Here is a 13775-nt window from a genome sequence, read left to right as displayed (position 1 = left end):
GGTGTAAAATAGTCATATGTTTGAAAAATTGAAGTTTTCGGATTTTCAAGGAGTTTGTATTTTGCGCCACGCCCAATCATTGGATATTGGAGCGGTGTTCCGCTAGCAGAACATCTAGATGTAAGAGGTTAAAGTTGAATCATTTATACTTTTTATGAAACTCTGCGAGTGATCAAGTACAATACAAGTATACAGTGCATTGCAAAAGTATTCCTACCGCTTGGATTTCTTCACATTTTATTGTGTTACAAAGTGGGGTTCAAACTGATTAAATTGTAATTTTTTTGTTAACAATTTACTCAAAATACTATAACGTCAAAGTGGAAGATGATTAATTAATTTTTTTATTAAAACAAATGTGATAACTAAAATATAGTCATTGCATAACTTTACAGCCCCTTTGGTTAGGGAAGCCTAAATTTCTTCAGGAATAAAATGTGCCTTAACAAATTACATAATATGTTAGATTCTGACTCTGTGTGAAATACTAGGGGTTAGCATGATTATTAAATAACTAACCCTTCCTCTGTTCCCCATACATACAACATATGTAAGGTCCCTCAATCAAGTATTGAATTTCAACCACAGATTCAACAACAAGGATCAGGGAGCCTTTCGAAAGACTCATAAAGAAGGGCATTGATTGGTAGATGGGTAACAATATCAAATCAGACATTGAATATCTCTTTAAGCATGTTCAAGTTAATAATTATACTGTGGATTATGTATACTCTACTTTGAAACTGCTCAGGGATGTTACCATGAGGCCATTGGTGATTTTAAAACAGTTACAGCATTAGATGGCTGTGATGGGAGAAAACTGAGGATGGATCAACAACATTGTAGTGATTCCACAATAATGACTTAAATGGCAGAGCGAAAAGAAGAACACAAATATACAAAATACAAATATTCCAAAACATGCATCTTGTATGCAACAAGGCACTAAAGTAATGCTGCAAAAATAACACATCAAAGGAATACACTTTTCTGGCCTAAATGCAAAGCCTTATGTTTGGGGCAAATCCATCACAACACATCACTGAGTAACTGCCTCCTTATTTTAAAGCATGGTGGTGGCTGCATCATGGTATGGGCATGCTTGATATCGGCAAATATTGGGGAATTTTTCCCAGATAAAAAGAAACGGGATGGAGCTAAGCACAGGCAAAATCCTAGAGGAAAACCTGTTTCAGTCTGCTTTACACCAGACACTGGGAGAGGAATTCACCTTTCAGCAGGACAATAACCTAAAACACAAGGCCCAATCTACACTGGAGTTGCTTACCAAGAAGACAGTGAATGTTCCTGAGTGGACAAGTTAAACTTTTGACTTAAATCTGCTTGAAAATCTATGGCAAGACGTGAAAATTGCTATTCATTACTGTCCATGATCCCCAACATCTTGACAGAGAATAATTCTGAAAATAATAACAATCCAGGTGTGTAAAGCTCGTAGAAACTTACCCAAGAAGACTCACAGCTGTAATCACTGCCAAATGAGTTTCTAACATGTATTGACTCAGGGAGCAGAATACTTACGCAACAACAATGGGTTCACTTATACAACCAATCCTCTAGTGAAACAGACCTTATTAAGAAGTATAACTAAACTATAAAGGATTCACTTATACAACCAACCAACACTACATCTGACTCCCTCTAGTCCTCAGAGTATACCACTCTCTCCCTGTCTCCTCTAGTGAAACAGACCTTATTAAGAAGTATAACTAAACTATAAAGGATTCACTTATACAACCAACCAACACTACATCTGACTCCCTCTAGTCCTCAGAGTATACCACTCTCTCCCTGTCTCCTCTAGTGAAACAGACCTTATTAAGAAGTATAACTAAACTATAAAGGATTCACTTATACAACCAACCAACACTACATCTGACTCCCACTAGTCCTCAGAGTATACCACTCTCTCCCTGTCTGTCTTTCTCTTTCTTTCCCTCTCTCCTTGTCTTTATATTCAGACTGAGTCCCGCTCTCTGTGTTTCCATTCTTTAACTGGGGAGACTGGGGGCAATTGTAACAGGGGGCAATTTTTATTTTATTTTTTTCATTTTATTTTCATTTGACCTTTATTTAACCAGGTAGACTAGTTGAGAACAAGTTCTCATTTACAACTGCGACCTGGCCAAGATAAAGCAAAGCAGTTCAACACATATAACAACACAGAGTTACACATGGAGTAAAACAAACAGAGTCAATAATACAGTAGAAAAAGTCTATATACAGTGTGTGCAAATGAGGTAAGATAAGGGAGGTAAGGCAATAAATAGGCCATGGTTGTAATTACAATATACCAATTAAACACTGGAGTGAATAGATGTGCAGAAGATGAATGTGCAAGTAGAGATACTGGGGTTGATAAGGAGCAAGATAAATAAATAAATAAATAAATATAGTATTGGGATGTGTCACGACTTCCGCCGAAGTCGGTCCCTCTCCTTGTTCGGGCGGCGTTCGGCGGTCGACGTCACCGGTCTTCTAGCCATCGCCGATCTACCTTTCATTTTCCATTTGTTTTGTCTTTGCTTTCTACACACCTGGTTTCATTCCCCAATTACATGTTAATGTATTTACCCCTCTGTTTCCCCCATGTATTTGTGCGTGATTGTTTCTATGTTCATTCGGTACATTATGGCTGGTTTTCGACGGGTGCTGTTTTCACCCGTGCGTAATTGATTGCCGTTTATTGTTGGTCAAGTGTATTGTTACCTTGTGCCTTTATTTTGAGTAAAGTACGTTGCTCACTCATTCTGCTCTCCTGCGCCTGACTTCATGCACCAGCTACACCCACCTTCTGACAGGATGAGGTAGTTGGATGGGCTATTTACAGATGGGCTATGTACAGGTGCAGTGATCTGTGAGCTGCTCTGACAGCTGGTGCTTAAAGCTAGTGAGGGAGATATGAGTCTCCAGCTTCAGTGATTTTTGCAGTTCGTTCCAGTCTTTGGCAGCAGAGAACTGGAAGGAAAGGTTGGCCAAAGGAGGAATTGGCTTTCGAGATGACCAGTGAGATATACCTGCTGGAGCGCGTGCTACGGGTGGGTGCTGCTATGGTGACCAGTGAGCTGAGATAAGGTGGGGCTTTATCTAGCAAAGACTTGTAGATGACCTGGAGCCAGTTGGTTTGGCGACGAGTATGAAGCGAGGGCCAGCCAATGAGAGCATACAGGTCGCAGTGGTGGGTAGTATATGGGGCTTTGGTGACAAAACGGATGACACTGTGATAGACTACATCCAGTTTGCTGGATGTAGTCTGGAGGCTATTTTGGAGGCTATTTTGTAGATGACATCGCCGAAGTCGAGGATCGGTAGGATGGTCAGTTTTACGAGGGTATGTTTGGTAGCATGAGTGAAGGATGCTTTGTTGCGAAATAGGAAGCCGATTCTAGACACATGGGAGGAGATCCTGGCTGGAAGGGATCGCCTCCCATGGGAACAGGTGGAGGCAGCCAGGAGAACGGAAGCAGCAGGAGAGGGGAGCGAACGTTATGCGAGAACACGGCTGGCAAGGAAGCCCGAGAGGCACATATAACAACACAGAGTTACACATGGAGTAAGCAGCCCCCAAAAACATTTTTTTTTTGGGGGGGGGGCACCCGGGGAGATTGGCGGAGTCAGGCGATAGACCTGAGCCAACTCCCCGTGCTTACCAGAAGCAGCGTGGTACTGGTCAGGCACCGTGTTATGCGGTGAAGCGCACAGTGTCTCAAGTACGCGCTCATAGCCCGGAGCGCTATATGCCAGCCCCCCGCAAGTGCCATGCGAGAGTGGGCATCCAGCCAGGGCGGATTGTGCCAGCTCAGTGCGTCTGGTCTCCAGTGCGACGTTTCAGCCCAGGGTATCCTGCGCCGGCTCTGCGTACTGTGTCTCCGGGGAAAAGTGGGCATTGAGCCTGGAAGAGTGGTGTCAAGCCTACGCACCAGATCTCCAGTGCTCCCCCACAGCCCGGTCTATCCTGTGCCTCCTCCACGGACCAGGCCTCCAGTAGGTCTCCCCGGCCTGGTGAGTCCTGTTCCTGCTCCTCGCATTAGCCCTGTGGTGCGTGTTACTAGTCTGGCGCCTCCAAAGCCAGCCCCACGCATCAGGCCTTCAGTGCGCATTCCCCGTCCAGAGCCTCCAGCGACAGTTCCCCGTCCAGAGCTTCCGGCGACAGTTTACAGTCTGGAGCCGACAGAGACGGCCTACAGTCCGGAGCCGACAGAGACGGCCTACAGTCCGGAGCCGACAGAGACGGCCTACAGTCCGGAGCCGACAGAGACGGCCTCCAGTCCGGAGCCGCCAGAGTCGCCCTCCAGTCCTGAGCACCCAGAGTCGCCCTCCAGTCCGGAGCCACCAGAGTCGCCCTCCAGTCCGGAGCCGCCCGAGTCGGTGCCCAGTCCGGAGCCGCCAGAGTCAAGGGTTTTATTCTCTATTTTGGTTAGGTCCTTCATGAGCATGTCCTTATTTCTATTACAGCATATTGGATGACTGTCATTCATATTCCATTCACCCAGTTCAATGTAACAGCGATAGGTTTAGACTACTACATGATACTCTAATTATCCCTATACCCATCATGAGGTTGCTACAACCTAGCCTATGAATGAAAGTTGTACGTACCATTGTGTTGACTGTACGCTTGTTTAGTCCATGTAACTCTGTGTTGTTGTTTCTGTCGCACTGCTATGCTTTATCTTGGCCAGGTCGCAGTTGTAAATGAGAACTTGTTCTCAACTAGCATACCTGGTTAAATAAAGGTGTTTTTTTTTATTTTTTATAAATAAATATTCTAAGTCAGAACCGTCCAGAGTAGTGATGCTAAGCGGGCGGGCAGGTGCGGGCAGCGATCGGTTGAAGAGCATGCAGGAGGACAGAAGCTAGCTGTCCTCTGGCTACACCATGGTGCTACCCTAGAGGGTGCTGTTGAGGCTACTGTAGATCTTCTATGCAAAATAGTGTGTTTTAATCAGTTACTTGTTGACATGATTATATTTAGTATAGTTTTATCTAAAAAGTATCACTTTTTGAATGTTTTACCATTTTTATTTTTATGAAATTTACTGAGGAGAATGGTCCATTCTACAGGGAAATATCCCTCCCTAACAACCCATACCCCTCACTAATGTCTTTCAATGATTGCTTTGTCCCAAACCTTATGATATCCAGCAAATAGAAAAGATGGGAGAACAGTAACATTTTCATAAATAAATAAACACCCACACACTCTGAATAACTCCCTGTCATCTCGCTCTGTCTGTGTGTGTGTATGTGGGGGGGAGGGGGGGGGTATGTTATAGTGATAGCCCACTGGGCACAGACATCAATTCAACGTTAGTTCAACATAATTTCAATGAGATGACGTGGAAACAAAGTTGATCCCACAAGTGTGTGGCCTCGTATTTACACATTATGATACAATTTAAAACATCCATAACCATATTTATTTAACCAGGCAAGTCAGTTAAGAACAAATTTGTATTTACAATGATAGCCCAGGAACAGTGGGTTAACTGCCTTGTTCAGGGGTAGAACGAAAGATTTGTACCTTGTCAGCTCAGGGATTCGATCTAGCAACCTTTCTGTTACTGGCCCAACACTCTAACCACTAGGCTACCTGCCTCCCCATATACATGCACAAACAAAGTCAGATTGTTTCCATACAGCATTGAATCACAAAATTAAAGATTTTCTAATCCTATGACTGCCATGGGACTGACACCAGACCTGTAAATATGTCACTCTCTGGATCTCTGAACCTATTACCAAATTAACCCAATCTCAACAGATTAAAACATTGATTAAATCCAGATTATGGGTGTCACAAAATAGGCCATTAAAGGGATATTTCCTTCCACACAATTTACTAACACCTAATAATTCAACCTTTTACCCTTCATGATAATTAGCAGTGTAATAAACAACTAAATACTCTACATTCTAACATTAAAGTTACTTGCTTGCTGAAATGTGAGTCACTCTCAGAATGAATGGTAGTCTATGATAATGTTCAATGAGGCACGACGTACAGAAGCATGGATGCTAGTCTGTTTCGCATTTTTGGCTAATATTCACAGCGTCGCTTATAGAAATGTTATGAAAGAATGGACACAACTAGGAGGTCTGTCGTGTCGAATAGAAAACCATCACATTTCCATGTCTATCTAAAAGACGTGCTTAATGAGTTGTGGGTTCCTCTCCTCTTTTACTCAACTACACTATCATAAAAAGGCTGACATTACCATGCCAGTATCAGGATCTGATTCTCCCATGTTGGACATGAATCAATACAGTGTTATGGATTAGTTCTCCTAGTTCTTCTAGTCTAATGCATACGCTATCATATCATATGATTAGCAGCAGAGGAACACCCCTAAGTGCACCATGCTCCTATCTTCTCCAGAGCATGTGATAATGATGACAAATGTATGAAAAGACAGCGTGTGCAAGTGACCTTCCACTAAGTTATAGGTGACAATTAATGTGAATCGCACTCTGTGTCACCCACTGTGCTGTTACATAGATGGGGATACAGTAGAAGGGAGATGTTACATTGTCAAACGATGTATCAGTTGCAAGGCTTCTTTCGAGATGTGTCTCCAGGAGTTAGAAGTTTATTTTCAATCCCTTAATCTTACTTTTGCTATGGTATATAGCCCCAGGGGATAAGTCAAACTGTCATCTCCCCTACTCTCCATCCTTCTTCTCCTCCCCTCTTATCTCATCCTGTCATCTCCCCTATCATCGCTTCTGCCTTAATACATCCTCTTCCCTCTCTCCTCTCTTCCTCTCCTCTTCTACTCCTCTCGGCCTGTGAACCTTGTCTTGCCCTATGCACAGAATTAATCATTTAAGAGGATTTATACAGTCAGTGGGTTTTGGTGCCCTGAACCTCCCAGTCATGGATCTGTGGTACTAATGACAGGTGGCAGGCTGAGGTCCTGGTCTCTCTGCCCAGGCCAGGACTAATTTGTCTGGGTAACTGGCCAATCTATGCCCACCGACCCTTCATCCACGCACAAGCACACAGACACACACAGACACACAGAGACACACAGAGACACACAGACACACATACAGACACACACACACAAGCATGTCGAAATAGACAGACACACACACACACATACACACGCACCACAGTCCAGGGCTCCAGACTCCAATCATTTGTGACCGACCGGCTCCATTCGGTCTTATGTAGCAAAATGTGAAATTGTGTTTTTTTACATTGGATAAAAGTAGAGACTCAGAGCTAGAAAATGGTTTATCATACACTGCAGTTGAGGAACAATGAGAATGTAATTCTGCTTTGAAAGTTGATAAACTTGTAAACCCCACTTTTGAGAAAATGGCCCTTGAATGTTTTGGTACACCAACTGGAGAGCTCTTCTTTGTCTACACCCATACAGCATCATTCACACCCTCTTAAGCCTTAGCCCCACCCATCTCTTTAAGGATTCACATGTGAGGCCATGTGCTAAACAGAGTGAATACGGTAGTGTACTAAACAACCAAAAAATGTCAAAACTAAAGGCTGGTTTATACTGTCTGTAGACAGTTGTTGCAATGACATCATGAACATTCTATTGTCGTCTGGCATCAAACTTGTTGTTGTCGTTATGAAAAACAATAAACACAAAAAACGACAGGCTGCATGACATCAGGAGATCCAAAATAACATAACTGGTGTATTTTAACACCAATAAACACTGTTTGGTTCGTTTTTTTATAGCTTGTTAGCTAGCTAGCTAGCTTACATTAAGTTAGCAGGCTAGCCAGTACAAATAATGGCCATATCATATAGCTGACAACGTCTTAACTTTAGCAAATTTGTATTCATTATTACAGGACAATAAACTCACAACAAGATCATTATTTACAAGTTAATGGCAAGCACAAAATAGCGTACAGTTGTGAGTGTGACGAATTAAAACAGGGCATTCTACTGGAGAATTTTAGAACTTGGACACTGTCTGTCACGGGTATCGTCGGTGAAGGAGGACCAAAATGCAGCAGGACTGTGTTTGTTCATTTTGAACATTTATTAAATCAAAACGAACACAAAAACAACAAACAAGAGAACGAACGATCCACTGACAGTCTGGCAAGGCACAAGGCTAAACACAGAACAATTTCCCACAAACACACAGACAAACACACCCAACTAATATAGGACTTCCAATCAAAGGCAACACCACACAGCTGCCTTCAATTGGAAGTCCACCCCAATTAACTCCACATAGAAACACACTTACTAGACTACACATAGAAATACATAAACATAGACCATAAACCAAAAAACCCGGAAATACTAAATCAAACACCCTTTTGCCGAGTTAAATAAAAATGGTACAGTGAAATGGTTACTTGCATAGTGGAGTCTTTTGTTTAGACAAGTAGCTAGCTAGCAAGCACTAAACATAATCCCAACTCCTAAATTACTACCCTGCATGAATCTGCTGGTAGCTGAACTAACCAACCAGGTTCAATGTTCGCTAGCTAACTATCAACTAGGTTCAATGTTAGCTAGCTAGCTAACATTAGGCTATAACTAGCAATGCAAATAGCTCTGAGATACAAATAATATTACTACACAGATACACTTAACTTAACGTTAGCTAGCTAGTGAGACAGCCAGTTAACGTTAGCAAGCTAGCTAAAAGTACACGTTAACTTACAATCAAAACAGTTTCTGACAAAATTATAAACTTATAATTCCTGAAAATATAGATAGCTAGACTCTCTTACCTGAATACATGGATGAACCCTTCCCCTCTCTGTTACGGATGCCATAGTTGCCCTTAATTTGAAGATGTAATCCGGAGACAGATATTTGATAAAGCAGCCTTCTGTGTGTTCTCTTTTTTGACTCCCTCCACATATTTGCAATCAAGTGGCAGAATTTTCTCCATCTCCTTAGGTATACTCTGCTTCCACTGGACATTCCATTGATTTCAAAACTCGGTCCTCCAGAAAGTTGAGAGCATCTTTCAAAAAAGCCGCATTAGAAGGGATTACCTACACATACTGACCATCTCATGTTATAGACAGAAGGTACTACATGGCAGACCAATCTGAACTACCTACACATACTGAACATCTCATGTTATAGACAGAAGGTGCTACATGGCAGACCAATCTGAACTACCTACACATACTGACCATCTCATGCTATAGACAGAAGGTGCTACATGGCAGACCAATCTGAACTACCTACACATACTGACCAGCTCATGTTATAGACAGAAGGTGCTATATGGCAGACCAATCCAAACTCATCTCTCGGCATGTCCAGCCCATCTATTATCTCAGCCAATCATGGCTGGCGGGAAGATTCCTGACTTTTTCCATGGCTAAACCAACTAGACTCGTAATTTAACAATTGTATTTGTATTTACAAGTTTGTTATTAAGGCACATGAAAGTTCACATGTTCCAGAAGGCATTTCTGCCAAAAAACGCATTTTGATAAAAAAAATACATGTTTACAAATGCCTCTCCTGAAACGAGTCACTTTTAGTCGCATTTTGCGACCCTTTGCCTTGAATCTGTGAGTTACATTTTTAATTGGTCACATCGGTGTGAGCAACACACTCTACATGCTCACCTCACTCCGAACAATAGTTTTTTATTTTTGCTAATATGCATACTAAAACCATGATTTTGTGAAACAGTAACGTGCATTATCCTCATGATTCGCATTATTAAAGTTTCTGCCCTCTGTCCCTGTGCCTGTTTCGCTGGGCCCTACTGCTGTGATGAGCGAGCCACTCACTCTTCCCCTCCGGGATCATTATTTTTACATTTGATTTTAGGCTATAATATTTCAAAATTCAATTGCGGGAAAAAGGATGCTTTGGAAAAAACTACTCTTGGCTTTAAGATATGAAGCATGCAAAATTTGCATCAGCCATTGTGAGTGCAGGCTTCAATGGGTAGTAGCCTAGGCCACAACTGCAAAATGTTTATAGGACATTGAATGTACTATTAGATGAATATTGTACATGGCTACCAGCAGTGGGTATTATGTTTTGAGTTAGCGATGTGGCTGTGTTTAGAGTTTCCACTTACTCAGGTGGTGAATCTTTCCCAAATAAATTGACAAACTCATCTCTGTTGAACAAAAGCAAATTCTGAAAATTCTGGAGCCCTATTTGAACAGTAAAATATAAAAACAATAGCCTAATATCTGGCCAAAGTTTATGACGATCACTGGATTAGGTTGTCCATCAAAATATCTTGAATCATCCATTCCTGCCTGGAAACAACTGATTTATTGAATACCATCTCAGTTACACCTCCTAATAAAGCACTGTGAATGACTATATAAAATGATTACAAATGTGCGAACAAATCATGGGCTGGTGCCACCAATTGAAAAAGGGGGAAAATGTTAGTCTGGAGCCCTGTCACACACACACACTTTAATTTGCCAGGGTGCCAATCCAATCTAAAAAAAGAGAGACAGAGAGATGTTCTGCGGTCTCTGATGGTTTAAGTAGAAATTGTCCCCAGGCCCAGTGGGGGCTGGCTGACTGTTCTGTCACCCCGTAGAGGGGACTTTTGTTCTGCCTGGAGGAGTTCAGCCATTGCCTGCAGGAGAGAAAGGCTTAATCTTTAAAATATCATACCTGGAGAAGGGCTGCTAGACATGCTATGGAACCAAGAGAGTTTTGTCAGTTCTTTGAAATGCTACAGTGTAAGTATGCAGTAGACCAGTACATTTTAGTGTGTGTGTGTGTGTGTGTGTGTGTGTGTGTGTGTGTGTGTGTGTGTGTGTGTGGTGTGGGGGGGGGGGGGGGGGGCACGTGTCATTACGTGGTTGGAGATAATAGCCTGGGGATAAAACCTGTGTTGTATGCAGGATTTAAGACCAAATTAGGACTTTGAAATAAAGTCTAAGTGTCTCTGTGACTCCTCATGCATCAGACTAGGTAACTAATTATTTGACCCCCCCCCCCCCCCCCCCCTCTCCCCAATAGTGTAATCCAAGTCAAGGCACCAATGTCACTAAGGTATCAAACAACCTCCTGTCTGGAAAGAAGACTGCATTTGTTTCGGTTGGTATTGGTAATTTTGCTGAGTATAGCTCTGTTAGCTTCATAGTACAACTGAATTGTGGCCCGCCTGTACATAAAAATACTTTACTTGATGTCGTGTTCTGTTGCATTTGTCAATTGCCATATTTCTATCTCAAGGCCATCAGACTGTTAAACAGCCATCACTAACATTGAGTGGCTGCTGCCAACATACTGACTCATCTCTAGCCACTTTAATAATGAAAAATTGGATGTAATAAATGTATCACCAGTCACTTTAAACAATGCTACTTTATATAATGTTTTCATACTCTACATTACTCATCTCATATGTATATACTGTACTCTATACCATCTACTGCATCTTGCCTATGCCGTTCTATACCATCACTCATTCATATATTTTTATGTACATATTCTTATTCATTCCTTTACACTTGTGTGTATAAGGTAGTTGTGAAATTGTTAGGTTAGATTACTTGTTAGATATTACTGCACGGTCGAAACTAAAAGCACAAGCATTTCGCTACACTCGCATTAACATCTGCTAACATCTGTATGTGACCAATACAATTTGATTTGATATTCATATCACTAATGCAGTAACAGAGCATTATGCAACAGTATAATAGAGTAATAGGGGATGAGGGGCCCATTCTCTGAGATAATATAGATAATATAGATGATATTCACAATATCAAAGCCTTATTATGTCCCTAATAATGCTACATCTATATGGCATTATTCATATTCATATCATAACCCTTCAACAGTAGCTGCTTCAAATAAAGTCTTAGTGAAAACTCTACAGGAAGGACTGGAAACAGAGTGTATAGGTGACAACGCCTCATCCAACTTTCTCCTGGTGTGATTGTCAGTGTAAATGTGATTCTGGGCATCACTTCATAATGAGAGAAACAGGAGCACAGCTCTCTGGGGTGACTCTCCTGCTTAAATCAACACAATGAGTGTAATGAGGTGAAGTGCGCACACACACACGCATGCACGCACGCACTTGACAAGCTGGGAACCCCTGCTGCATAGTAAGAGGAATCCATTCATCGATATGCACCGTGGAACCTGCTGTGCATCCCTCGCTCCCTCGCTCGCTCGCTCCCTCCCTCCCACACACACACACACACACACACACACACACACACACACACACACACACACACACACACACACACACACACACACACACACACACACACACACACACACACACACACACACACACACACACACACACACACACACACACACACACACACACACACACACACACACACACACACACACACACACACACACACACACACACACACACAACATTACTCTGAGAATAGCTGGGAATCAATTCTCTCCAGTTGATGACTATAAATATGCATAATTTGTCCATTATGTTTTAAAAGGGAGAACCAGTCCCTTCACTCCCTCTTCAAGGCAGTCTAATAAACATAGCGCCATCTCTTCAGCATCAACATCTACATCTAGAACAGACAGGCTGCATCAAGCCTGGACAGGATGATGAGGTCATGACTCAGATATTAACATCTTCATCTGCACCTCTCTCCCCTGCTGTCTTTCAGACCACTACTGGTGTGCTTCAGAGCTGACCGGGGGCATCTGTTCATTCATCAATTATAATGGTTTTCATTGTTAAGTAGCCTACGACACATGTTCAGAACTTCAAACTGCACTGGCCTGACCTCTAAATCAGAATTATTGTGCACTGTGTAGGAATTAATTAAGTGTTAACACATTCAATTTCGACCATAATCGGGGACGCGCGCAATTCCCAAAGGAAAGAAACAAGTTTCTCACATCACTGACCGATTGGCTAGAGCACTTTACTGAGTATGAATCATTGATCAGACAGGTGGAATCGCCTAGAATAACCTGGCCGCTCTCACAGTGGCATGTCACATCCCTGACGGAACGCAGACAATGTTGATCAAAAGTAGACCACAAATGAAAGAGGTGTCAACCGGTAAAAGTATATTCCCCCCCAACAATTATACTCACTTAACCTCGCGGCTGAATAGGAGGCGCGATGTTGCGCGGCATCCCGGTCGCTCTGTGTCTCTGCAAGCTCTTCAAATGATTCACTTGGGACAACAAGCGCCTTGGATTTCATTCTCTGCAAAGATCCACCCCCTCACTCACTCACTCACAACCTTCCCTGACTCTTCCGTGATATTAAACGCGAAAGCAGCATGACACTGTGCAAAACTGTCGGTTTTGTTGTTGCTTTTTATCTTGCGTCCGTTTTTCCATTTCTGCTGCAGAAGGGGTAGGTTATGTTTCTATTTCAGAGGATGCTTCTCGCCGCTAGCAGAGGGGCTCGTCTCTCGGTTTCCCGTTCTGCTCCATCTGTGCTCGAGGTTTCTCGGTTAAGCTGGACCATGTGATGGAGGCAGGAGGCAGGCGTCCTACCCATTCGCTCCGAACGGCCTCCTCCACTTAGCGCCCACCAACGGACAGCCTAAGAAATAACAAAAAGAGATCTGAATAAATAATATTGAGGATATGGGGACACGTATTTCTTGCGAGATGATGTCATAAATTCTTAATATACTCATCATAATAGCCTCTGTATTTATTCCTCATCCAGTCTAGAATATTATAATTGTAAAACATTGGAGTAATAGCCACAAGAGAGGCACTGCTGCCTGGGCTACATAATACATAAAAGTGCATGATGTGAAACATTTATGAGCGTAGGTCTATATAAGGA

At 42.4% G+C, this 13775-nt stretch overlaps 1 protein-coding gene across 1 annotated transcript in view; it reads right to left on the bottom strand.

Annotated features, from left to right (window-relative positions):
• Positions 1-13504, bottom strand: part of LOC106600544 (uncharacterized) — a 108750-nt gene extending 95246 nt beyond the window's left edge. The window contains exon 1 of the mRNA XM_014191972.3: positions 13064-13504. The gene's annotated coding sequence lies outside the window, so the exon portion shown is untranslated. The remainder of the gene's footprint in view (positions 1-13063) is intronic.
• Positions 13505-13775: the final 271 nt, after the last annotated feature.

This window comes from Salmo salar, chromosome 03 (assembly GCF_965601325.2).
Source record: "Salmo salar chromosome 03, fSalSal1, whole genome shotgun sequence".
NCBI lineage: Eukaryota > Metazoa > Chordata > Actinopteri > Salmoniformes > Salmonidae > Salmo > Salmo salar.
This window is presented reverse-complemented; position numbering and strand designations above follow the sequence as displayed.